Below are 26,137 nucleotides of genomic sequence, written 5' to 3' on the forward strand. Positions count from 1 at the left end.
TTCCCCCTAAAACCCCTAACTTTGCAAACAAAATGAAAAAAAGAAGAGGAAAATGGAGGCACCAAAGATGATTCAGCACAAAATTGGAGGAGTCCAAAACGACGCGCTGCGATTCATTATCCACGGCGTTAAGAGCGACCTCTTCGGATCTCACCCTCTCCAATTTACTTACGAATCAGCAATTCCTACTACCGTTTTTTTCCCTAGAAAATATGCGAGACTTAATATTATTATTTTGTTTGTTTAGTTGTGTGTGTGTTCCATCTTGTTGTGTTCATTACTCAGATCCCTACCGCTTTTATTTTTGTTCCATTCTTCCTCTTTATTTTCTAATTTTGGGTGTTATTTATTCCAAATAGATTTTTAATTATAATTTTGATCATCTTCCAAAAGAGGGAACTCGTTTTTGGAAACCCTAAGCAGAAGGAAGAAATCGAAGTGACTTGAGCCACCTAATATTTTCTATTTGTTTGGATAACTTGGAAAATGCAAAGGTAAAAGAAAAGTAGCCCCTTGTTTATATATTTTTTTTCTTGGCTCACTTCGTGTTTCCAGAGGGAGAAAAAGAATCAGCCACCCATAGAGTTTTCCATTTTCTTAATTGAATTGGTGAAAGGTAAATGGGAATGCTGCTAATGTTGGCATGGCATTGGCAGAATCAGGATAAGAACCTGGGTTTAGAGAATATGCTTTTTTTCTCCTCTCTGTCCCGTTTTTAGATCCAGCTCATTAATGTGATTCAGTACATTTTGTTACTTTCCAACACTATTTTCCTTGTTTGCTTTCGTTATGATGGAATCACGGTGAAGGTAGGTGTTGAACCAATAAATATAATGAAGACCTTTTGTAACATGTTGATATGGTTTATATTGCTTAAACTTTTTTTGCATAGGCATTTCTTTCCTGGATAATTGAAATGTTTTATTCCAAAATAATCAGCATTTTAGCCAATTTTTTAGCATACTAGTGTGTTAGGCTATTTCTGTAACTGACAAAAAGAACCCCCTTTTCTTTTTCCATTTGATTTAATTACTATATGAGGAGAACTAGCTTGAACAGCAGAACCAATTCACCTAAGAAGCTCATTTGGGTTTCTTTATGCTTTCTAAAGTTCAGTAGGTGGCGTAGCTAACAGTTTTAACTCGTGATTTGTTAATTACAATGTTTGAGTTTGAGCTAGGCAATGACATTTTGAATATAATTTATTATGAACTTGTAATTTGTGTTTAATGTAGTGTAATGGATAATGATATGGTGAGACTAAGACCATTGCAGGTTATGGGGAAAGCAGTTGGTCTTGTTTAAAGTACTTATGCCTCATTTGGTTACTAGTGTAATTTGTGTTTAAAGTACTTATAACTCATTTGTTTACTTATGCCTTGTTTGTTCACCATGGATTTCTTATTTTTATACTGTACAGCTGAGCATTTTTTGATAAGAGAATCTCACAAGAGGTCAGCGGAGATGCTCTTGGAGAGGTATGCTTTTTCCAAAATTGGATTCAACGGAGTCTTATTGTTTGTTCTTAGTTTCATAAAAGACGCTTTACTTTTTTGGCAGGAATCCTAGGGCTATGTTTTCAAAAACCAAGGGAGGATGTGACAAGCAGGGATTCCCAATGAAACAGGGAGTGTTAACTCCTGGTCGTGTCTGTCTCTTGCTCCACAGAGGTTGGTCCTTTGTTTAATGCCATTTGAAAAAATTACTAAATATGTCTTTCATACAACCCCGCGATATCCAATAATCATATGGGGAGTATTTCTTTACCTTCCTTTATTTTTTTACATTTGTAATCACATTTGGAACAAAGTGGAATTAAGTGGGGGACTTTAGATTGAAACTTAAATATCTATTGTTTCCTATCATGAAGTTGAAGAAACTATTTTATGGATCATCTTCACCACATCATTCATAGTCTCGTCTAATTAAAAAGGAACACGTCATCTTATTTTTTTTCACATCATATGTGCAGTTGGACTATACTTCCAAATCAAATATAATGTGTCTTCTTTTAGTTAGAAGGGATTAAAAATAATGCGGTGAAAATGATCTATAAAATAATTTCTTGTGAAATTGATGATTTTTTTTCTATTTTTGGTTGTGGAAAAAGTCTTGTCCAAAACTTTGTCAAGGACAATTAAATTGCTTTATCTTTGCGCATGAATTGTATTTTTATTGCCTTTCATACATGTTTTTATTATCTAACAGTAGCACGAATTTCACTACCTCGATATTTTAAGAATTTAGATATTAGGTAAATTTTATTCCGTGACTTTTTACAAGAAACACTTTAGGCCGGTGTGATTATATGAGTTAAATTATGTGAATTGAATGCTCCATGATGATTAGTTTTTGATAAATCGGTTGGGATACTTTATTCTGCTCAGAGGATATAACCAGGCATTTCTGAATAGTTTTACCATTATTTCTGAATCTTCTAAGCGAGTTTGTGACATTCATATGGATGATACCCATAGGCCTTCGCATGGACAATTTTTTAGGGCTGCTCATTAATAAGCATCAACTTAGGTAACTTTTATTTATGTGGCAGTTTATCTATAAGGAGTTGGGGCATTTCTTCAATATTTGGGAGCAAGGCATCATCTAGAGGGACTACAGCTACATGAAGAGAGGTATGTCATCAACAATCCAACTGAAAGAGGTATCTATACATTTTAAAGCCTTACACTTGTGTGTGAGAAAGTGTTGATGACTTTATTTTTCTTTATAGTAGCATATCTTGCTTGTCCTAAATTCATTTCCTTCATATTTTCCCTTGGTGATCTCAGCCTCCGTCAATCTTAAGACCACTTGAAATGTCAGAGAATGAAGCTACAGAAATAATTATTATCGTGTTCTTTTTTCTGTGCCTTATTTCTCTTTTATGCTATATAAGACATTTTTATATAACGTTAAACAACAGTAGTGCAGCATGTTTCTGTTCTACTTTTTGCAAATTAATACTATTGTTCCTTGTTAAAAAATTGACTAGTTTAGACAATCATTAGAAAGAATGCCTATTTGTGACACATGGAAGAGCTATGATTGAGATTGTTTGTTAGTATGGTTCAACCTGCTACTAAAGCTGCACATAATTGTTTGTTATTTTTTTTTGAGCCTTAATGGCTATATATATTTTTTATTTTTAACATCTCTGTTGTTTACCAAGTTTGTTGGTTTATCTGATCATTTGGTTTTGCATCCTTTAGAAATTGAAGGTGTAGTAGAGGATTCAATCTCTTCAAGCTAGAAAAGCCAAGGCTTAGCACTTCTTCAAGTGGAGTGTTATTTAATGTTGCTTTCCATGGTCGTTTATCTTAGTCAGAACTTGAATTTTTGTAGCTACCTTGTGTACTAGCTTCTTTAACCATGATTGATAATTATTACGTGTTTTGTAGCTTCTTTTATATTTGGCTGGGTTAATATAGATTAGATGAGCTGTGAGGTAGATTGCTCATTTATTTAAACATAATATTTTAATTCTAAATTTAAATTCATTAATTTTTATATTTAGCTTTACAATTAAAATTTTAATAGAAAATTTAATTTTATTAATTTTTTTATCCTTAAAAGTATATAGTTTACAATTTAAATTTTAAAAATAAAACATAATATAATATTTATCATAGAAATAAATATTATTTAATTAAATCTTTTTTAAAAGAATTTTTTAGCGACGTTTGTGAAAAAGCGTCGCTAAAAGTCATTTCTTTATAGCGGCGTTTGTAATAGAAGCGCCGCTAAAATTCACCAATAAAATTGTAACACCTCGTACTCGAGACCGTTGCCGGAGTCGAACGCGAGGTGCTAACAGACTTAATTACTTTGTTTTCACAGTCCATAAAAAATTCCAGACAAGCTGGCTAACCGCGTCACTGTCGCCTTAAAAATCATATCTCGAGTTCAAAAACTCGAAAACTGATTCCGTAAATTTTCCCCGAAATTAGACTCATATATCCATCTGTGGATTTATTTCTAGAATTTTTGGTCGGGCAAATTTGTACATTTTATTAGTTAAAGTCTCCCCGGATTCTGGGTTCGACTACTCTGACCTTCATGTATTCTGACTTGGATATCTCCCTGTACAGAGCTTCAATACTCATACCGTTTGTTTCTAATGAAACTAGACTCAAAGGGGAATCCATACATATAAGGCATGACCATAAATTATCTTACTATTTTTAGCGGCATTTGTGGCAAAAGCACAGCTAAAGGTCATGATCTTTAGCGGCGTTTGTAGTAGAAGCGCCGCTAAAGGCCATGATCTTTAGCAGCGTTTGTAGTAGAAATGCCGCTAAAGGTCATGATCTTTAGCGGCGTTTTTTCACATAAACGCCGCTAAAGTTAGCGACGTTGTCAATAGCGGCATTTTTTGCGACGCTAGTGAAAGCATCGTTAAAGGCCTAAAAAAGCCGCTAAAAGCATGTTTTGGTGTAGTGTAACCAAATTGTTCAACCAATATAAATAAAATAATAAAGTATATGGTTCTTTCAAAATAAGGTTTTAACATTAAGGGCTTAATGTTTCATCTAACAATTTGGGTGACGTATACTCTTCACAAAAGTCCACCAAACCATCAAGCTCATCTAATGTAGACTCCGCTAGAAGGCGCACTCAAAGAATTCTTATAATAATTTGAATTTAATGCCTACATTTTCTGAACTTACTCTATATGCCTTGCTTCTATAAACAATATTCGATCACTAAGACTTCGTTGGATGTGATGTTACACGTCACTTCTACTTCAAAAAGGGAAGAGAAAGCACGCTAATAAAGGCAAGACTACGGTCTATGGGCCACCACAAGTGGAAAGGAAGATAACCAGAAATCTTAAAGACTTATGTAAGTCTAAATGCTTCTTCTACAGCAAGAAAGGGCACTTGAAGGATAACTGTAAAAAGTGCAAGGAATACCTAGCTACCAAAGGCAAAGGTGTGGAACTCTTGATGATAGAAGCATGTTTAGTGGAAGATTCAATAGACCACTAGGTCATTGATTCAGAAGCCACTAATCGAGTTTGTGTTTCTCTATAAAGGTTCAAGGAGACGAAAGATCATAGAGATAAGAGCTTATTGTTACAGATCGGGAATGGGATAAGTGTGGCAGCTGAAGTAGTGGAGATGTACATTTTTATTTTGATAATCTTAGGAATATTATTTTAAAAGACATTTTCTATGTACCAAATTTCAAAAGAAACTTAATTTTTGTTGCATGTTTGTATAAATACGGTTTGATCGTGACTTTTAATAATAGAATTGCAATATTTAGAAATCGTAATCTTATTTGTAATAGATGGATGTCAAATAATCTCTATTTTATAAAACCAAATATGTACACACTACTTGAGACTAAAATATCAAATAAAAGACCTAAAAATTCTCACTCAAATGAGACATACCATTGGCATTTGAGACTTGATCATATTAACCGAGAAAAAATCACTAGACTTATGATAAATGGCAACTTGAGTTTACTTAAAGAAGTTGATCTTCCACAATGTGAATCTTGCTTGGAAGGTAAGATGACTAAGCGATCTTTTAATGCAAAAGGAATGAGGGCCGGAAAACCACTAGAACTTGTGTACACTGACATATGTGGTCCCATAAGCGTTAGTGCAAGAGGTGGTTTTAAGTATTATGTAGCCTTTATGGATGACTATTCTAGATATGGGTATGTATACCTGATGCACCGCAAGAGTGACCCCTTTGATAAATTCAAAGTGTTTCGTGCGAAAGTGGAGAAATAACTAGGTTTACCCATAAAGGCAATTTCATCTTATCGAAGGTACCTCATAAAGAATGGGATTCTATCCCAATTAATCGCATCAGGCACTCCACAATAGAGTAGCATGATAGAGAAAAGAAATCAAATGTTGTTAGACATGGTTCGTTTGATGTTAAGTCATTCAAAGTTGTCAATCTCTTTTTCGGGATACACTATACAAATGACTTGCTATATTCTAAATGATGTGCCAACTAAAGTAGCAGCAAAAACTTCATACAAATTGTAGTATGGTAGGAGGCCGAATCTTAATCATTTTAGGATTTAGGGATGTTCGACCCACGTATTGGATAAAGATGTGAGGAAGTTGTACTTATGGACAGAATTGTGCATGTTTGTAGGATATCCATAGGGATCAAATTGTGGTATGTTTAGGAACTCAAAAGAGCAAACTATTATAGTCTCAACTCATGCTGTTTTCTTGGAAAAAAATTAAATGAATGACTTCAAACCTAGAAGTAAAAAGGTACTCGAGGAGCATTCGGCAAATATACAAAACCCTACAGAAATGGTTCCAACACTAACTCCTAATAGTAGACCTACAAACGAACAGCAACATAGGGAGCCTCATCGCAGTGGGAGGGTCTCTCGTAGGCCTAAGTTCTTCAAATATTGCAGAAGTGTTTTTAACACTAAGTCTGCCAAACAGGAAGATGATGACCCACTCACATATGATGAAGCAATGTAGAGTGTTAATTCCAAGCTCTAGGAAGCAAATATGAAAGCTGAGATAGACTCTATGTATTCCAACGCAATATGGGAACTTGTAGACTTACCGGAAGGGATAAAACACAAAGGGTGTAAATGGATGTACAAGAAGAAAATAAATACGGATGTAAAGTTGGAAACTTATAAGGCTAAACTTGGAGAAAAAAGGTTATACTTAGAAAGAAGGCATCGATTACGAAGAAACCATCTACATATATTACTACTGTATATTACTACCCCTTGCAGTGGCTCTCGATTACGAGATTTGACAAATGGATGTTAAGACAACATTTTTGAATGGCTATCGTGAAGAGCCCATCTACATGATGCAACCCACCGGATATATAGCTAAAGGAAACAAGCATAAAGTTTGCAAACTTCTTAGGTACATATATGGACCTAAGCAAGCTTCCTGCTCATGGAATCAAAGATTCGATCAAGCAATTAAGACTTTTGGATTTAAGGAAAACGTAGATGAACCTTGTGTTTATAATGTTTAGGGGATGGAAATGTGGTCTTTCTCATTCTATATGTTGATGATATTCTACTCATTAGGAACAATGTAGGGACATTTTCATCAGTTAAATTGTGGTTAACCCAATAGTTTAGCATGAAAGACTTTGGAGAAGCTAATTTTGTTCTAGGTATTTGAGTCCTGGGGGATCAAAAGAACAAAGTGATAGCACGGTCTCAGGCTGTCGTAATGATATGTCATTAGAGAGTTCAGTCACGATTCTATAATGGAGTGACTTCGTATTTAAATGAGTTTCTATTTAATAGGCGAAAAGCTAGAACTTAATTATAAATCATTTGAGCCCTAATTACATATGTCCAATCGATCTCTCCGTTAGCACATTGAAACCATAAATGAATTGCGTATTTGAATAGAAATGAACTGAATGAATTGGAAAAGAGAAATGAGAAACATTCAGGAATGATAATAGTTTTCTCTAAAATGACTATGGTTTTCTCTGAAATGGAGAAATTAAACCATTTGGAAATGAATGTATGTTTCCAAATATGGAAATGGAAATGATCCATTTTCAATCCTAGATGGATTACTTAAAAAATGATTGGAAGTATGAATTTATTATTTTGAACTATTTTGAAGCCTGAAAATGAAAATAAACCATTCGATCATAATAAACATGTTGAGTTATGAAATATTGAATATATTTTCTCGAAATTTTACTAGGGGCAAAATTATCAAAATTTTCCCAGGGCTAAAATAAGGATTATAAAATTGTTTTATATATAAATATTAAAGTTTATTCTGGGAAGTACAAAAATTGAATTGGGTTGGATCACATTACCAAGACTAGGTCAAAAAGGCCTAGGAAGTACTCATAATTGGGCCCGATGTGAGAGAGGCCCAAAAACCTCTTATGGACATGAAGGGGCTGGCAACCTCACTAGGAATACTAGGGTGTGCCATCCACCCTAGTCCTATTCTAAGTAGGATGTTTGTTCTATTTGAAATAAACCACTATAACTGAATAAGAGTTCTACCTTCTTTTCCTATCAATAAATTATAGTAGTAGAGCTATTAACACAATTTTGAGAGATTGTTATTCAATCAAAAAATAGAGAGAATTTATTCTGTACTATTATATATATTTTTCTGGAATAACAATTCTACCAATTTCTATTAAGAAAAGGCAATTTTCGTTTTCACCCCAAAAGTAGAAAACTTTTTCTAGTTTTGTGTTTTGATTCAATTGGTTTGAGCCCACACTCGAAGTAGTTCATGATACGAGAATAATGGAGAAGATCATTTAGTTGAAAGTGGGAAACAACGAACGTCCACTAAGTCAAAAACACAGGTACAAATTCAGTTAAGGTTGATTACTATAAACATCACAAAGTAGGTCAATGTTCAAAAATTTAATTTACCGCTATGCAAGAAAATTATTTTCAAATTGGGATTTTCCCCAACAAAACACATAACAGATATCTCATTAGGACAGTAAACACGGGGTGATCCGTCAGGACTAAGGGAATAAGGGGCGAGAAGGGTGTAAAATCATGCTCGACTAAGGCAACCAATAGAGTGTGTCGGTTTGCAAGTGCATTCAGTCCACCAAGACGTTAAACATGGGTTTTGTGCTGACTCAGAACCATGGTGGTATGACATTATGACATTACTGAAAGTTTGTTAGGACAGTAAATGCTGAAGGCTCACCAAGATGAGAGACATAGGACCCCAGCGAGGTAGTTCACCACACTTAAGGTATGACATGGGCTAATACTAAAAGAGTAGCGTGAATGATGTTTTAAACTATAGGTATGCATCAGTGAGATGCACCGTAGTGGTGTGGATCTTTGGATTAATAAAGGATTTCACCAAGGGAAACGAAAAATATGACCAAAAGTAGGACGATCGAGTCCACCAGAAAAGTGGTGAATCCTATGGGAAAAGTAGGTATAGGGTAAACCTCTACTAGCTTAATATCATGAACCTTAGGTCGATGATTGGACCACTGTCATACCATGGAGAGAAGAGCTGGAAAAATGTTGGTCACGATATATTTAGTTACTACCTGGGTGCATCAAATAAGGGCTACTATGGCCTTCGCTTAAGGTCATCTACTGAAGCTCTTCATCATTGGGTACGTAAAGTTTTCCATGAAAACAAAGTACTCCTTCATCATTTAGAGCAAAGTCACCTTATACTCTTTGATCAATTTGGCTAACCCTCTTTGCCAACTTTTTACTTGAAGCTTGCATTTCTTTAATTTGTTGTGAGAAAGTTGGCCTCACTTGTTGTTCTAGGAGAAGTCCCCCATCACTTGTCACACTCAGCTGTGCGAATTGGACTCACAACTAATTCCTAGATTTCCTACTTCGAGCATCAACTACCATGTTTGCCCATCCAGGGTGATACTCTATCACACAATTGTAGTCCTTCAATAGATACTTGAAACTTTTGTGGTCTGTGTAGATGGTACACATTTCTCTATACAAGTAGTGTCACCAAATCTTGAGTGTGAACATCACTAGTGCTAGTTCCAATTTAAGAGTCGGGTAGTTTCATTAATGCACCTTTGGTTGTCTAGAAGCATAAGCTACCACCTTCCCTTCCTACATCAACATGCATCCAAGTCCCATGTGAGAGGCGTCGCTGTAAATCACAAATTCCTTCCCCAATTTTGGTTGAATCAACACAGGTGCTTTAGTGAAGATCTCTTTAACCTTGTCAACGATTTGCTGCCTCTCTTCTGTCACACCCCAAAATCGGGCCTAGTAGTTTTGAAGGTAATTTAAGGCTTTTAGCTCTAGTGTGCTAAGAAATTTTGTAGCATTGTAAATCGAAAATGTCTTCATTTATGGCTTTTAGAAAATTAAATTAATTTTTGAAAATGATATTCCAAAAACCTTGAATTTTGAATAGAGGACTGTTTTGAAAAGATGGTTAAAACTAGGAGTACTAAAACGGTCAATCTAAAAAAGTTAAAAAATGAACCTATTTCTTCTCCTTACCTATAACAAACTCACGAAACCTTTTCCCTTTCTCCTTATTTTTATCGTCCCTTGCATTCCCAAGCATCTTTCACTTATTTTCTCTTTAAAACATCAATTCTTTTTATTCTTATAATCTTCCAAGTGTTAAATGTTTTTAGAATTCCATAAAAACCATCAAGAACACAATTAATTTTGCGATTACACAACTTATAAGCTTTTCTGGGTTTTTAATCAAACATTCATTTCTCCTTCAACTAAGGTAACGTTTCATTTTCCTATCAGTTTTTAATGATTTCTAGCCTTTTAAATTGAGTTTTTATCTATTGAATCAAGAGTTTTGAATAAATGTCAAAATTTGGGTTGCTAATGGTGAAATTTGAAATTTTGTACGAAATCAATGTTTTAAAGTGTTTTTTAACTTGTTTTGATATGATTAGAAGGTTTCTAAACTCTCTATTCCATTAAAGAATTCTAAGGTTTTATTGAATTCTTTGTGAAATTTGCCATAGTTTGTTGAAATTTTGAAACCATGAATCTGCATAGTTTTGAGTAGTTTAAAGGTCGAGAATTCTTCTTAGATGTTTAATTAGTCTATCATAATCAATTTCATGCGATAGGAATGAATATGTGTTGAAATTTTTGTGTTTCGGCTAAGCTTGTTGAAATTTCAATTTCATGAGAATAGCTTAGGCTTGCATTTTTAGTTAATTTTGGTGAGTCTTTGGCTGAATGATAATATTGTATATTGTGTGATTTACTTTTGGTGAAGCTTCGGAATTGTTAAGACCTTTTACGAGTAAAGTGAAAGGTAAGGAAAAGCTACTTTAAGCTTTCGAGACAAGGAAAAAGAGCGAACAGTGAGTGTTTGGAATTGCTACTTATAGGCACGATTCATAGTGTTAATTGGGAACTTAGGAGTAGCCTAAATCCCTACTTTAAGTTATCAGTGTCACCTTTCTCATAACCTTGTTTAATCTGTGAAACATGTGATTGTGTGTTGTGTAATTGAGAATTATGATGCGATACTGTGACATGTGAAATATGCCTGTGATGGCTATTGAGAAAGTGTTAATTGTGGGCATGATGTACATGTTGATTGACAGTGATAATGTTTTGTTTATAATGTGATTATGTAGTGAAAGAAAGTGCAAAAGAAGTATGTAATTTATGGGGTTTATTGTGGATACTTTGGCCTTGTGACTTTATGAGACTGTTGGATATAGTTGGCATGCCATAGGATTTGTGAGTATTCAACTATATATTTTTTTGGGTCATTGAGTCCCAAGACAGTTTTAGAGAGATAAGGGAATGTGAGCTAAGCTCCAATCACCGGGTTATATTTGTGTGTTGGAGAGTATTAGCTATATGCTACACTATTGGGATATGTTCAACTCTGAGTCATTAGATGTGTCAAAGATCTGTATATCCGATGTGTGGTAATAGAGCCCACTTTTATGTTTCATAGCCTTAAGTGCCAAACTATTCTTAATTATGATTTCATAAAATGTGATATTATGATATGTGATGTATGCATGAACATGGAGATAAATAAGCTAAATGAGTTTATCAATATTACATGAATTTGTTAGTATGTTCTTATAATAATTAGCGTTACAGTGTGAGTAGTGCGGAAAATTTCCAAGGGAGTGATCAAAGTAGATTTAACATTAGAGTAGGCAATGTGATAGAATTTTTGGTTGTTTATTTCCTTGATGTTTTAGATGATGGCTCGATGTTATTACTCTTAGGAATTAGGATGTTTGATATTAGTTCATTGTGTTGCTTAGCTTAAATTATTGATGGTGCATCGAACTGTAAATTCTTCCACTTTTGATGCTAAATTTGAGGTTATAAATACATGGTGTTTTAGAATATGTATGATTGTGTTAAATGCCCTGTTATGGTATTGTTTTTGCTATCTGATGCATAGGTATCGATAACCGAGTATTAATATCGATACCTCCAAGATATTTCCAATGTATAGGAAGTCAGTAGCTCATTTCTCAAGTATCGATACCATTTCTTGAGTTCCGATACTTGAGCTAAAAATTCTGATACGCTTTGGATTTATATTGATAATTGTTAGGCTTTCATTTTTGCTGAAAAATAGAATTCTAATTTGGTATGGATTTTTTGATCGGTATTGATACCATCTATGAGAAATATCAATACCATTGAATTAGTATCGATACCTACGTGATCATTTGTTAATTATTGTTAAGTGGTCTTAAAGCATGCTTCTAACTTGTTATAGGCTTGTTTTATGTATGTTAGTGGCTTGGAATCTCTATAATCGTTCAAACTTAATGACATTTACTTACTAATGAATTGTTATGTAATGTGTGATGTTGTGACGATGGTGTAGTGTCCTAATACTCAGGCACGGTGACCGGGCTGGGTATAGGGTGTTACATTAATGCTATTGCAATTGTGGCAAACTCGTTAACAAACCTGGGATAGTACCCTACGAGCCCTAAAAAGCATCACACTTCAATTATGCTCATTGGCGATCTCTACTCCACAATGGCTTTGATCTTTTTTGGGTCCACGCGAACCCTTTTTGTTGAAATGATGTTCCTTCAAAACTCCACTTCTTTTAGCCAAAACTCACACTTGTTTTACTTCACGGTTTACGAATCTATAACAAAGTTCATAGATGGGTGTCATGCTCTTCCTCGATTTACGAATACACGAGGATGTCGTCAATAAACACTACCACTTAGTGATCCAGGTATTCATGGAACACTCGGTTCATTAGGTCCATGAAAGTAGCAAGTGCATTTTCCAACCCAAAAGGCATCACCAAAAACTCACAGTGCCCATACCTCGTTCTGAATGATGTCTTTAAAACATTCGACTCCTTCACCTTGAGTTGGTAATAACCAAATCACAAATCAACCTTTGAAAACACAGTGGCACCTCACAGTTGATCAAACAAATAATTGATTCCTGGCAAATGGTACTTGTTTTTAACAATTAGCTTATTTATATGTCTATAGTCAATTCACATCCTCATGCTACCATCTTTCTTCTTCACAAATAGCACTAGCAAACCCTAAGGTGATATGCTTGGTTGAATGAAGCATTTATCAAGTAGCTCTTGAAGATGTATCTTCGACTCTTTAAGCTCCTTGAGTGTCATGTTATACAGTGTATTTGAAACTGGCGAACTACCAAAGTACAACTCAATGGCAAACTCCACTTCGTGGTTTGAAGGTAACCAAGGTAAATTGTCAAGAAACACAGCAGGAAAGTCTTGCACAGTTCGCATCTCGTGAACCCCTTTCACCACGTCCCATGAACTCATCACAAAAGCGAGATAGGCTTCGTAGCTTTACCCAACATCTTCTCTACCTTCAATGCTAAGACCAAATTAGACATAAACTGAGCTTGCTCACCAACCACCACAACTTCCTAGCCTTCAAAGTTTCATGAGATAATTCTCTTCAACCAAAGTCTATTCTGGCAGTGTTGGCAATCAGCCAGTCCGTTCCTAAAATCACGTTGAACCTATAATGGCAATTCCATCAAGATAGTATAGAAACCTTGACCTTGAATCATCAGTGGACATCGACGGTACACTCTATTGACCAACACACTATCCCCAAATGAACTAGTTACAGTCACACCTTTTTTTTATTGTTTCTACTAGAATTCCCAGTTCACTAGTTAGTTCGCTTAAAATATACAAGTGTGTGGAACCAGAGTCAATTAAGGAAAACAAAGGAATAGTTTGCAGAGTAAAGGTACCTATAATTACATCTATGGGACCTTTCTCGTGGCATTCCCTTATAGAAAAGACTCATGTGAGGCCTCCTAACTCTTCTTGTTGGGTCGCAATAGTGTGAGATGAAGTTTGTTGCCCAACTGGCCTTGTTTTGCCACCTTTGTCTCGACCACAAGTACTAGCTCACATTTGTGAGTGGGTCACTGTCTGAACTTCTGAACCCTCCCAACATTCTAGATAATATTTAATCAAGTGATCCTTTGAACCACACTTGAAACAACCTCCAGTCAACTTACGACACTCACCAGGGTGTCTTCTCTCAGAATGCTCTGAATAAGGCCAGCTCACAGCCCTATGCGAACCCTCTGTTCCATCCTGGGTGCTTTTCTTCTAACGCGAATGTTCTGACCTGAAGATTCACTTAATAATTTTACCAGAGTTTTGTGGGTTGCGATCCCTTTTGGACACTCGCCCAGGCACTTGTTTTCCAGTTCCAACATCAGTTCTTAAAGCCTTAATCTTTTCAATAGCTTTGGCCTTGTGCACGATCTCATCGAAGTTCACATTATTATGAGTCACTAGGCAAATTTGGATATCACGATACAGTCTAAAACAAAAATTACTAACAACGATCTTTCTCTTGCGAAACCATTTTCGATGCTTACCGGCTCAGTTGCACAAATTCTACCTCGTACTTAACCATTAACAGTTCACCTTGCACAAGATTGATGAAATCAACCTTGCAATCCACCATATAATGCTCGCCCATAAAATTATTTATAAAACTCCCTAAAAAGAACTCCCATGTCAATATGTCCGTATTAGTTCCTTGCTTCATGGTATTCCAACAACGATGTGCTTCATTGGTAAGTAAGGACACAGTGCATCCCAAATTTTCTTGGTTAGAACATGCCATCTACTCACGGATTTTCTCAACACCCTCAAGCCAATATTCAGTTTCGGTAGGGTCAACTCCTCTAATAACAATGAGTTCTATGCCACCTAGAGCTCGCAGACATTCTAGTGGCAAACCATGATTTTCATGTATTGGGTTGGCATCGACAACTCGCTGAAAAGCACCAATCATTGCCTAAACCAAAGGCTTCATGCCTTCTTCCAAGATATTCTTCCTGTGGGGTCGCTCGTGTGTAGCCAAAGCTTGATTACCTTCTGAGGGGTTAGCAGCTTCACTCAAATAGTTCACATTGACTCTACGAGGAGGCAATCTTCCTTATTCTATATGTACATGAAATACTGACTTAGGTAATACTTAAAGCACGCGTAATTGCATATACACAACTTAACAAATAGATTTGTGAAAAAATTTGCAAAACATGCAATTGCACACACATAGCACTTCAAGATTTTACTAACCAACTTGGCGAACTTACCTTATCGAACTTGGAAAACTTACTTCGCCATTTCTGGTGGACACACCTTGACATCTTGGCGAGTTTACATGCCGGATGGTTAGTCCAAAGAACTTGGCTCCGATACCAACAAATATAACACCCTAACTCAGTTAAGTAGGTTCGAGCTGAACTTGGCAAGCTACATTAGCCACCAAGGTGACTCTCCATTAGCTCCTAACCTAACCTCTAACATACCTCTTAATAATATCATATAATATGTTAACATATAGGAGTGGAAGTAATTCATGCACAACAGGAAACATGTGAGCTTACAAAACCACAAAGGTAGGTTCACATGCCATCTAAGAATAAATTAAGGTTCACACACGTGATAAGATATAATATAAGTTCGTATAATGAAAATGAGTTCGCATAAGATTACAAGTTCCCAAATTAGTATAGATTTGCAAATAACAACTTAGATTAGGTTCACTCATCCAAGCTCACAATATAAGTTAGATCATTCATTCATTTAAAACTTTAGTCCATACTACAACGGTTCGCATACTTTTACAAAGTTCACAACTAAACATTCATCAAAGGTTTGCATACTAACAGGCTTCGCAATAAAGAATTGACACGCAAAAGGTTTCATACTCCCATATGGTTTGTATGCATGCATAGGTTCACTAAATCTGGGGTACACATGTAATTTTTGAAAACACAAACATACAAGGATCGTAGAAAATGATACTTAGTAATATTCTAACTCGCATATTTTAATAGCAACTCAATGTAATACTCATGCACAAAAAACATCAATTTTATTCAAAATATAATCAAATATTCTAAGTCATGGTTCGTAAAAGAAAATAGCAAAATTTTTAAAGTAACTATTTGGATAACATAATCAAAATATAATAAGTTTAAAGCCCTCATAAAAATAAACCCCATAGCCTATTTTGCCAAGGTTCAACAATATCTAGTCATGAGTGAGTGTTGCAAGTCGTCTACCTCGCCCCTACTATCCTCAACCTACTTACCTGTAAAGTAAGAGAGGAGTGGGTGAGTTCAGTGAATAAATAGGAATCAATAGGGTATGTTTTAAAACAAAGCTTTAAAACAGAAAGATAACTTAGTCTTGAAAGCGTTTCACGTGTTGGATTCACGAAAGAAGTTATGAGACCCAGTTCGCTGAACCTGTCAGAAAACATAAGTTTGTAAAATAGCTTCGCATGTGTTACTAACAAACATACATAATACTTAGCTTCTGTGTAACATCTCAAAATAGGGTCTAAACGGAACAGTGGTTGCAAAACCATGAATTTGAGATAGAAAAGTTTATTGTTATTAATTTTTGTGATTTATCGATTGATTGGATGCATGTTTTAGAATACTGATAACAAATTTCAGCGATTGCATGTCTGAATTGCATATTAGGGTTTAATTGCAATAGTGGGCAAATATGAGCTTTAGATGATAAAGGATTTAATAGAAGTGCATAATTAAAGTAGAGGCCCTTACATGGTAATTATACCATTAGATTTTCATGGACAAAATGAGCATGCATAGATAAAAATAACTAAAGTTTTAATGAAGGGCATTTTAGTCATTTGGTAATAAAAAGAACTACAAGGGAAAAAGATGGCAAAATGTGCTCATCTTCTTCCATAAGGGCCAAAACTTCAAGGGACTCCATCGCTAGGGTTTCTTCACTTTCTCAAGCTCATAGTAAGTGCAATCAAGCCTCGTTTTTAATGTTTTTCTAAGTTTTTGGAGTCCTCGTAGCTTGATTTAGCTTATTCTACCATTAATTGATGTTAAGGTTCATATTTGGAAAAATACCCATAGGTGAAATGTGTTTATTTTGATGTTTTATGGTAGGGTATGAATTTTAAAATTATGTGAAACAACTTTTGCTAGACGATTTTAAGTGAAAACGAGTAAAACGACGTAATCGATAAAAATACCTAATGTTCTTAAGTAAATGTTAGAGTGAGAAATTGATGTTGCCATAGAAGAGAAAGATGTTCAGCATATCATAAAACATAAGAGTAAGGGATAAAGTTTAATTTCTGAGCTTTGGGGCAAAAGTGTAAATATGCAAAAGATTAGGGGCAAAATCAGAATTTTGCCAAAGTTCGAGTCAAGGACTGTTTTGATGAATGTGAGTATTAAATAAGCTAAACTTGCTATTATAGATTAAGAGGAACGAAATCTAAAGTTAGACCGAGGAAAGAAAAATGTTGAGGACTAAGTTGCTAGATTTGATCGTATTTTGTAGCGAGGTAAGTTTACAGTAAATAAATGCAATATTTCAATAATTATTACTAATGTTGTTATTTTCCAACAATTGTGTACTTATTTCATGAAATTATTTATTGTTGACTCAAGCATGAGATGATAGAGAATCAGTGTTAAAAAGTCCTGCTAAAACATTAGGAATGTATTGGATAGAAATATCATGACATTACGGGGATGAGACCACATGTAAGACCATGTCTGGGACATGACATTGGCATTATTGAGGTTATGAAAGGTCTCATGTAAGACCATGTCTAGGACATGGCATTGGTACCGAGATGAGAGGTCCCCCGTAAGACCATCTCTGGGACATGGCATGGGCACCGATGTGAGAACTCTCATGTAAGACCGTATCTGGGATATGACATTTGCAGTACAGGAAACATCCAATGTAAGACCATGTCTGGGACATGGCTTTGGCATGTTATTATCAGATAGGAGACCCGAGTATCCTTAGTATTCCAAGTGATTCAACGGGCTAGTAAATAGACTATGTTACGTGAAAGTTCAGGTAAAAGCATAATAAATAGATTCAGGTGAGTTATAAAGGTTAAGAATATCTCAGTTATCAGTTGAAAAAAAAATTCAGCAAGGGAGGAGTAAGTTATAATCATGAGTTATTTAAGTAAGCAAGTAAGTAAACAAGTAAGAGCATCAGTAAAGAAGAAAGTAAAGATCATGATGCTAGATGATAATTTATGAGTATAATTATTTATGATAAATGTTGTTATTTATTTGCTTGTAAACTTACTAAGCTTTATGATTACTCGCTTTATTTTCCTTCTTTTTATAGTATCGCCAAGCCAATTCGGGGATCGTAAGGATGTCAGAGATTATTTCACACTATCAACAGACCATCTCGGTATTTTGTGATTGGAAACGTTTTAAGTTATGGCATGTATAGGGACTTAGTCATTTTATGTGTGTGTCCTTATGATATGGCTAATGAATAACATGTAAATACTTGATAATGATTAGCTACTGAAATGGCTATTTAAGAACATGTTTTGGTGTTATGTATGCCTAAATGATAGTTAATACAAAGAAATTATAAAAGAGTAAAAATTTGCAATGGAACAGTTTTTGGACAACAGCATTGACTTGGTTTTGAAAAATCACCAAGGATAGTAGAAATGGACTTAGAGAGTGAATAAGATATAAAATTAAATCTTATCAAGTCTATTTTCACATGAAAGAAAAGGGTGTAGGCAAAGGAATTTTATATTCTATAATATTTGAATTTTAGTGAGACAAGGGCAGAATTGTTTTTGAAGTCTCTTGTTCTGACTTTAGGAAATCATTAAAAATTTTACAGAAAGAATTATGAGTCATAATTTATATTTATAGATTCCTCAGTGCTCCTATTTTCAATAGAAAGAAGCAGAAGCACCATATAAAGCCCATCCAATGAGATAATTGATTTCTAGTGAATAGAGGTCACAACCGTCAGATAGTGAAACATGGGAGATTTTAACGAATTAACTGTACTATTTGGGTAACCCAAAAATTCTGGAAATTTTTTGATAAGAAGATATATGAGTATAGTTTTAGGAAAAAAATTACAAATCTAAATTTTGAGTTTCATAACTCGAGTTATAAATAAATTAGTGACTGTCACGTAAGTGGAGAATTTTATTTTAAATAGTGAAATAAATTATTTTGATTTATTTCAGTGTTCGAAAAATTTTTAATTTCCCGGTTTGGACCCGAACCATTTCTGTTGCATGTTTTAGGGTCTCGAGGGCCCTTTTTAGTGACATATTGATTGAACGTGAGCGAATTAATTTTAAAAGAAAATTTTTATGCTCCAAACTAGTAAGTTAAGTCAGGTAACGCCTCGTGCTCGACTCCGGCAACGGTCTCGGGTAAGGGGTGTTACATTTATTAGTATTAGAGCGAGAATTTAGTCGGTTCTTGAAATATTCAGTATGAATAAGAGTTTAGCTATACATGTCATACTTGTATTTTGATACTGTGACGACTCCTAACGAGTTTAAAATGTTTTTTCTTTTATAATTATGGATCTCGAACGAGCTGGTGCAAATGATGTAGAGAGTAATACGCTTGCTCCCGTTGAAGGGACGGTGCCACCAAATAGTAGTGAAATGCCCGTTACAGTTAGTTAGGGAGGAAGGGCTCGAGAAGCCTTCTTCCAAGCTATGAATGAATGGTTTTCCGAGTTCGCTCGTACAAATTTTGATGTTTGACCTCCAACCCCTAATGATTCTTTGATCCTCCATGTAGCTCCCCCAGTCACAGGTACAGTTATAAGAGAAAGGCCACCAGTTGATAAGATCAAGAAACAAGGGGCTGAAGAGTTTCGGACTACTAAAGATGATGATGCAGAGAGAGCAGAATTTTGGCTCAAGAATACTATTAGAGTCTTTGATGAGTTATCCTGTACACCTGAGGAATGCATGAAGTGTGTTGTCTCACTCCTTAGAGATTTGACCAATCACTGGTGGAAGACTCTTGTGTCAGTTCTACCGAGCGAGAGAGTTACTTGGGATTTCTTTCAGGAGGAGTTCCGTAAAAAGTATATCAGTTAGAGGTTTATTGACCAGAAAAGAAAAGAATTCATTGAGTTAAAGTAGAGTAAGAAGATTGTAACTGAGTATGAACGTGAATTTGTTAGACTCAGCAATTATGCTTGAGAGCGTGTGTCTATAGAGGCTATCATGTGCAAAAGATTTGAGGATGGGCTTAATGATGATATTCGACTGTTAGTTGGTGTTCTAGAGATAAAAGAGTTTGTTGTTCTAGTTGAAAGTGCCTGTAAGGCAGAGGAGTTGTTAAAAGAAAAAAGAAAATGGCAAAGCTGAAATTGAGGTTCAAGACACGAATAAATGGTAGATGAGCAGATCATTTCAGTCTACATCCAAGAGGCCTAGAGAGTTCTCTATTAGATCAAATTTTTTTAGTCGGGTATCCTAGCCGAAATAGAGGTAGAATATTTGTGGGTTCAAGAGCTCAGACTACTACAGTCGTAAGTGTGGGTAGTACTCGACCACCTAGACCAGAGTGTGCTCAATGTGGTAGACATCATCTCAGTGAGTGCCGACTAAATGAAAGTGCTTGCTTTAGATGTGGTGCACTAGATCATTTTATTCGGGATTACGCTGAAATAGTTAAAAGAGAAGTAATACCGAGTGCAAGATCGGGAAATGCTCCCACTGGAGGCAGACCATAGAGGAATCTGGGAGTTGGAGCAAGTAACAGGGATATGCCTAGAGACTAGCAGCTAGACCAGATGCTAGAGCACCCGCAAGGACTTATGCTATTCATGCTCGCGAAGAGGCATCCTCCCTCGATGTGATTACGGGTACATTTTCTCTCTATGGTACTAGTGTTATTGCTTTGATTGATCCAGGTTTGACCCATTCCTATGTTTGCATGAGATTGATGCCTAATATGAACATGCCCATAGAATCTACCAAATTTGTGATTAAAGTATCAAATCCATTAGCCAGTACGTGTTAGTAGACAAAGTATGTAAAAATTGCCTTTTGATGATTAGAGGTCACTTTTTTTTGGTCGATCTTATGCTATTGCCATTTGATGAGTTTGATGTGATTCTTGGTATGGGTTGGTTGACTGCCCATGATGTGATAGTGAATTGTGGAAAGAAATACATTGAGTTGAAATGAAAAAATCGTGATGTTATCCGGGTTAATTCAGATAAGTCAGATAGTTCTCTTGCCATGATTTCTGTTATGTCTACTCAGAAATGTTTGAGAAAAAGGTATGAAGCTTATCTTGCTTTTGTATTGAATACTAAAGATCCAGAGTTGAAAATTGAATTAGTTCCAGTAGTTTTGAGTTTTTCGATGTGTTTCCGGAAGAATTGTTAGGTTTGCCTCCTATTAGAGAAGTTGAGTTTGGTATTGAGTTGGTTCTAGGTACCACTCCCATTTCTATTGCTCCTTATAGAATGGACCCATTGGAATTGAAAAAATTGAAAGCTCAGTTGCAGGAATTAACTGATAAACATTTTGTAAGGCCTAGTTTTTCTCCATGGGGGCGCACCAGTGCTTTTTGTGAAAAAGAAGGACGGTTCGATGAGTTTGTGTATAGATTATTGGCAGCTTAACAAAGAAACAATAAAGAATAAATATTCACTTCCTAGAATAGGTGATCTATTTGACCAATTGAAGGGAGCCACTGTGTTCTCCAAGATAGATTTGAGATCCGGTTACTATCAATTGCAGGTTAAAGAGTCAGATGTTCTGAAGAATGCTTTCCGAACTAGGTATGGTAACTATGAGTTTCTTGTGATGCCATTTGGCTTAACTAATGGTCCTGCCATATTTATGGATTTAATGAACCGATTCTTTCGACCGTACTTGGACAAGTTTGTATTTGTGTTTATTGATGATATTTTGATTTATTCTCCTGATGAGATTGAACATGCCAAACATTTGAGAACAGTTTTACAAATTTTGAGAGATAATCAGTTGTATGCCAAGTTTAGCAAAAGTGAGTTATGGCTTCGAGAAGTCAGATTCTGTGGACACATTGTCTCAAGTGATGGTGTTAAAGTTGATCCGAGTAAAATTTTAGCAATTGTTGAGTGGAAACCACCCAGAAATGTGTCAGAGGTTAGAAGTTTTCTTGGATTAGCTAGTTATTACAGACGATTTGTAGAGAGATTTTCCATGATAGCTACCCCATTGACAAGGTTATTGCAGAAATATGTCAAGTTTGAATGGACTGAGAAGTGTCAGTAGAGTTTTGACAAGTTAAAGGCATTGTTGACTGAAGCTCTTATTTTAGTATAGCCAGAACCGAGTAAAGAATTTTTGATTTACAGTGATGCATCCTTGAATGGATTGGGTTGTGTACTTATGTAAGAAGGTAAAGTAATAACATATGCTTCTAGACAGTTAAAGCCACCTGAGAAAAACTACCCGACGCACAATTTAGAGCTAGCTGCCATTGTATTTGCATTGAAGATCCGAAGACGTCACTTGTATAGTGAGAAGTGCCGAATATTCACTGACTATAAAAAGTTTGAAATACTTGATGACCCAGAAAGATTTGAACTTGAAGCAAAGAAGATGGCTAGAGTTGATTGAAGATCATGAGCTAGTGATCGACTATCACCCGGGTAAGGCAAACGTTGTTGCTAATGCCTTGAGTAAAAAGTCTTTATTTACATTGAGTTCTTTGAATACTAGTTTGGCTTTATAAAATGACGGTTCTATTTTAGCTTAGTTGAGAGCTAAGCCGATGTTTCTTGAAGAAATCTGTAATGCTCAGAAAGATGACAGTGAGTTGCAGGCTAAAAGAGCTCAATGCGACTCAGTGTAGAGTCTGATTTTTAGATCGGTTGAATTTCAAAAATCAGATATGTGTACCGAAGAATGATGAGCTTATTAAAAAGATCTTACAGGAAGCACATAGCAATTCTTGTCTATTCACCCAGGTAGTACAAAGATGTATACTGATTTGAAGAAAACGTACTGGTGGGCAGAAATGAAAAGAGATATTTCAGAATTTGTTTCTAGATGCTTGATTTGTCAGCAGGTAAAGGCCGAAAATCAGGTACCTTCAGGTTTATTGTAGCCTGTGTTAGTTCCTAAGTGGAAATGGAACTGAGTTACCATGCATTTTGTGACAGGGTTGCCATTGACACCGAGAAAGAAAGATGCAATATAGGTTGTGATTAATAAGCTAACGAAGTCGACTCATTTTATCCCAGTTCGTATGGATTATTCCCTTGACAAGTTCGCTGAGTTGTATATTTCAGAGTTAGTCAGACTACATGAGTACCGTTATCGATTATCTCAGATAGAGATCCGAGATTTACTTCGCAATTTTGGAAGAAATTGCAGGAAGCTTTGGACACAAAGTTCAGTTTTAGTACAACTTTCCATCCTCAGACCGATGGTCAGTCAGAGAGATTTATTCAGATACTTGAGGATATGCTTAGATGTTGTGTTTAGAATTTACAGGTAGTTGGGAGAAATGTTTGTCATTCGTAGAGTTTTCCAATAATAATAGTTATCAATCGAGTTTGAAGATGGCAGCTTATGAAGCTTTGTATGGACGTGAGTGTCGTACGCCTTTGTATTGGATAGAGTTTAAGGAAAATTAGATTTACGGGGTTGACCTAGTCAACGAAACAAAAGAGAAAGTAAAATTCATTAGAGATTTCTTGGAAGCAGCTTCAGATAGACAGAAATCCTATGCAGATTTGAAAAGAAAAGAGATTGATTTTCAAGTTGGTGACGGGGTATTTTTGAAAGTATCCCCGTGGAAGAAAGTTCTCAGATTTGGCAAGAAAGCAAACTAAGTCCACATTTTATTGGACCGTTCGAGGTGACTAAAAGAGTTTGGCCCTTAGCATATCGATTAACTTGGCCGACTGAGTTAGAGAAGATTCATGATGTATTCCATGTGTCTATGTTACGCTGTTATCATTCAGATCTGTCACATGTGATTTCTCAGACAGAGGTTGAGATTCAGCCAGCCATGACTTATGGTGAAGAATCGGTAAAGATTCTAGCTTAAGAGGCCAAACAACTAAGGAACAAAAGTCTTGCACTTGTAAAGTATTATGGCATAGGCATGGGGTAGACGAGGCTACATGGGAGCCTGAAGAGGCTATGCTAAAATAGTACCCAAATCTCTTTACAAGTAAGATTTTCGGGGATGAAAATCTATAAAGAGGGGAGAAATGTAACATCCCGAAATAGGGCCTAAACAGAATAGTGGTTGTGAAACCACGAATCTGAGATAGAAAATTTTATTGTGATTAATGGACAAAAATGGGCATTCATAGATAAAAATAAGTATAGTTTTAATGAAGGGCATTTTATACATTTGGTAATAAAAAGAATTAAAAGGGAAAAAGAAGGAAAAATATGCTCATCTTCTTCCATAAGGGCCGAAACTTTAAGGGACTCCATAGCTAGGGTTTATTCACTTTCTCAAGCTCATAGTAAATGCATCCAAGCCCCATTTTTAATGTTTTTTTTTACGTTTTTAGAGTCCTCGTAGCTTAGTTTAGCTTATTCTACCATTAATTCATGTCAGGGTTCATATTTGGAAAAGTACCCATAAGTAAAATGAGTTTATTTTGATATTTTATGGTAGAATATGAAGTTTGAAATTATGTTAAACAACTTTTGTTATATTATTTTAAGTGAAAGCGAGTAAAACGACATAATTGGTAAAAATACCTAATGTTCATAAGTAAATATTAGAGTGGGAATTTAATGTTACCATAGAAGGGAAAGATGTTCATCATATCATAAAACATAAGAATAAAGGGATGAATCTTAATTTCTGTGCTTTGGGGCAAAAGTGTAAATATGTAAAAGTTTAGGGGAAAAATTTTAATTTTCCCAAAGTTTGAGTCAAGGACTATTTTGATGAATGTGAGTATTAAATAAGTTAAATTTGATGTTATAGATCAAGAGGAACGAAATTCGGGGTTAGACCTGGGAAAGAAAAAGGTTGAGGACTAAGTTGCTAGATTTGATCGTATTTTGTACCGAGGTAAGTTTACAGTAAATAAATGCAATATTTCAATAATTATTATTAATGTTGTTATTTTCCAGCAATTGTGTACTTATTTAATGAAATTATTTAATGTTGACTCAAGTATGAGATGATAGAGAATCAATGTTAAAAAGTCTCGTTGAAACATTACGAATTTATCAGATACAAATGTCATGATATTAAGGGGATGAGACCCCATGTAAGACCATGTCTGGGACATGGCATTGGCATTATTGAGGTTATGAAAGGTCCCACATAAGACCATGTCTAGGATATGGAGTTGGTACCGAGATGAGAGGTCCCCCGAAGACCATGTCTGGGACATGGCATAGGCACCGATATGAGAACTCTCATGTAAGACCATATCTGGGACATTGCTTTGGCATTTTATTATCAGATAGGAGACCCGAGTATCCTTAGTATTCCAAGTGATTCAACAGGCTAGTAAATAGACTATGTTACGTGAAAGTTCAGGTAAAAGCATAATAAATAGATTCAGGTGAGTTATAAAGGTTAAGAATATCTCAGTTATCAGTTGAAAAGAAAATTTCGGTAAGGGAGGAGTAAGTTATAATCATGAGTTATTTAAGTAAGCAAGTAAGTAAACAAGTAAGAGAGTAAGTAAAGAAGAAAGTAAAGATCATGATACTTGATGAAAATTTATGAGTATAATTATTTATGATAAATGTTGTTATTTATTTACCTGTAAACTTACTAAGCTTTATGCTTACATCGTTTATTTTTCTTCTTTTTATAGATCACCAAGCCAATTCGGGGATCGTAAGGACATCGGAGATCGTTTCACACTATCACCAGACCATCTCGGTATTTTGTGATTGGAAACATTTTAAGTTATGACATGTATAGGGACTTAGTCATTTTGTGTGTGTGTCCTTATGATATGGCTAATGAATAGCATGTAAATACTCGATCATGATTAGCTATTGAAATAGATTTTTAAGAACATGTTTTGGTGTTATGTATGTCTAAATGATAGTTAATACAAAGAAATTATAAAAGAGTAAAAATTTGCAATCGAACAGTTTTTGGACAGCAGCATTGACGTGATTTTGAAAAAACACAACAAGGATAGTAGTAATGGAATTAGAGAGTGAATGAGATATAGAATTAAATCTTATCGAGTCTATTTTCACATGAAAGAAACGGTGTAGGCAAAGGAATTTTATATTTTGTAATATTTGAATTTTAGTGAGACAGGATCAGAATGCTTTTTGAAGTCCCCTATTCTGACTTTAGGAAATCATTAAAAATTGTACAAAAATAATTATGAGTCATA

General features: G+C 35.3%; 1 long non-coding RNA gene across 3 annotated transcripts; it reads left to right on the top strand.

Annotated features, from left to right (window-relative positions):
* LOC121220118 (uncharacterized) lies at positions 1 to 25,715 on the top strand. Of its 3 annotated transcripts, none has more exons than XR_005917298.1 (4): positions 1 to 1,478; positions 1,561 to 1,670; positions 2,552 to 2,633; positions 3,210 to 3,448. It is a non-coding gene; the product is annotated as an uncharacterized lncRNA (long non-coding RNA). The 3 variants fall into 3 exon arrangements; XR_005917300.1 differs by lacking the exon at positions 3,210 to 3,448 and adding an exon at positions 25,598 to 25,715 and having other exon boundaries at positions 6 to 1,478; positions 2,552 to 2,662; XR_005917299.1 differs by having other exon boundaries at positions 7 to 1,478; positions 2,552 to 2,662.
* The last annotated feature ends 422 nt before the right edge of the window (positions 25,716 to 26,137 follow it).

This window comes from Gossypium hirsutum, chromosome D08 (genome assembly GCF_007990345.1).
Source record: "Gossypium hirsutum isolate 1008001.06 chromosome D08, Gossypium_hirsutum_v2.1, whole genome shotgun sequence".
Lineage (NCBI taxonomy): Eukaryota > Viridiplantae > Streptophyta > Magnoliopsida > Malvales > Malvaceae > Gossypium > Gossypium hirsutum.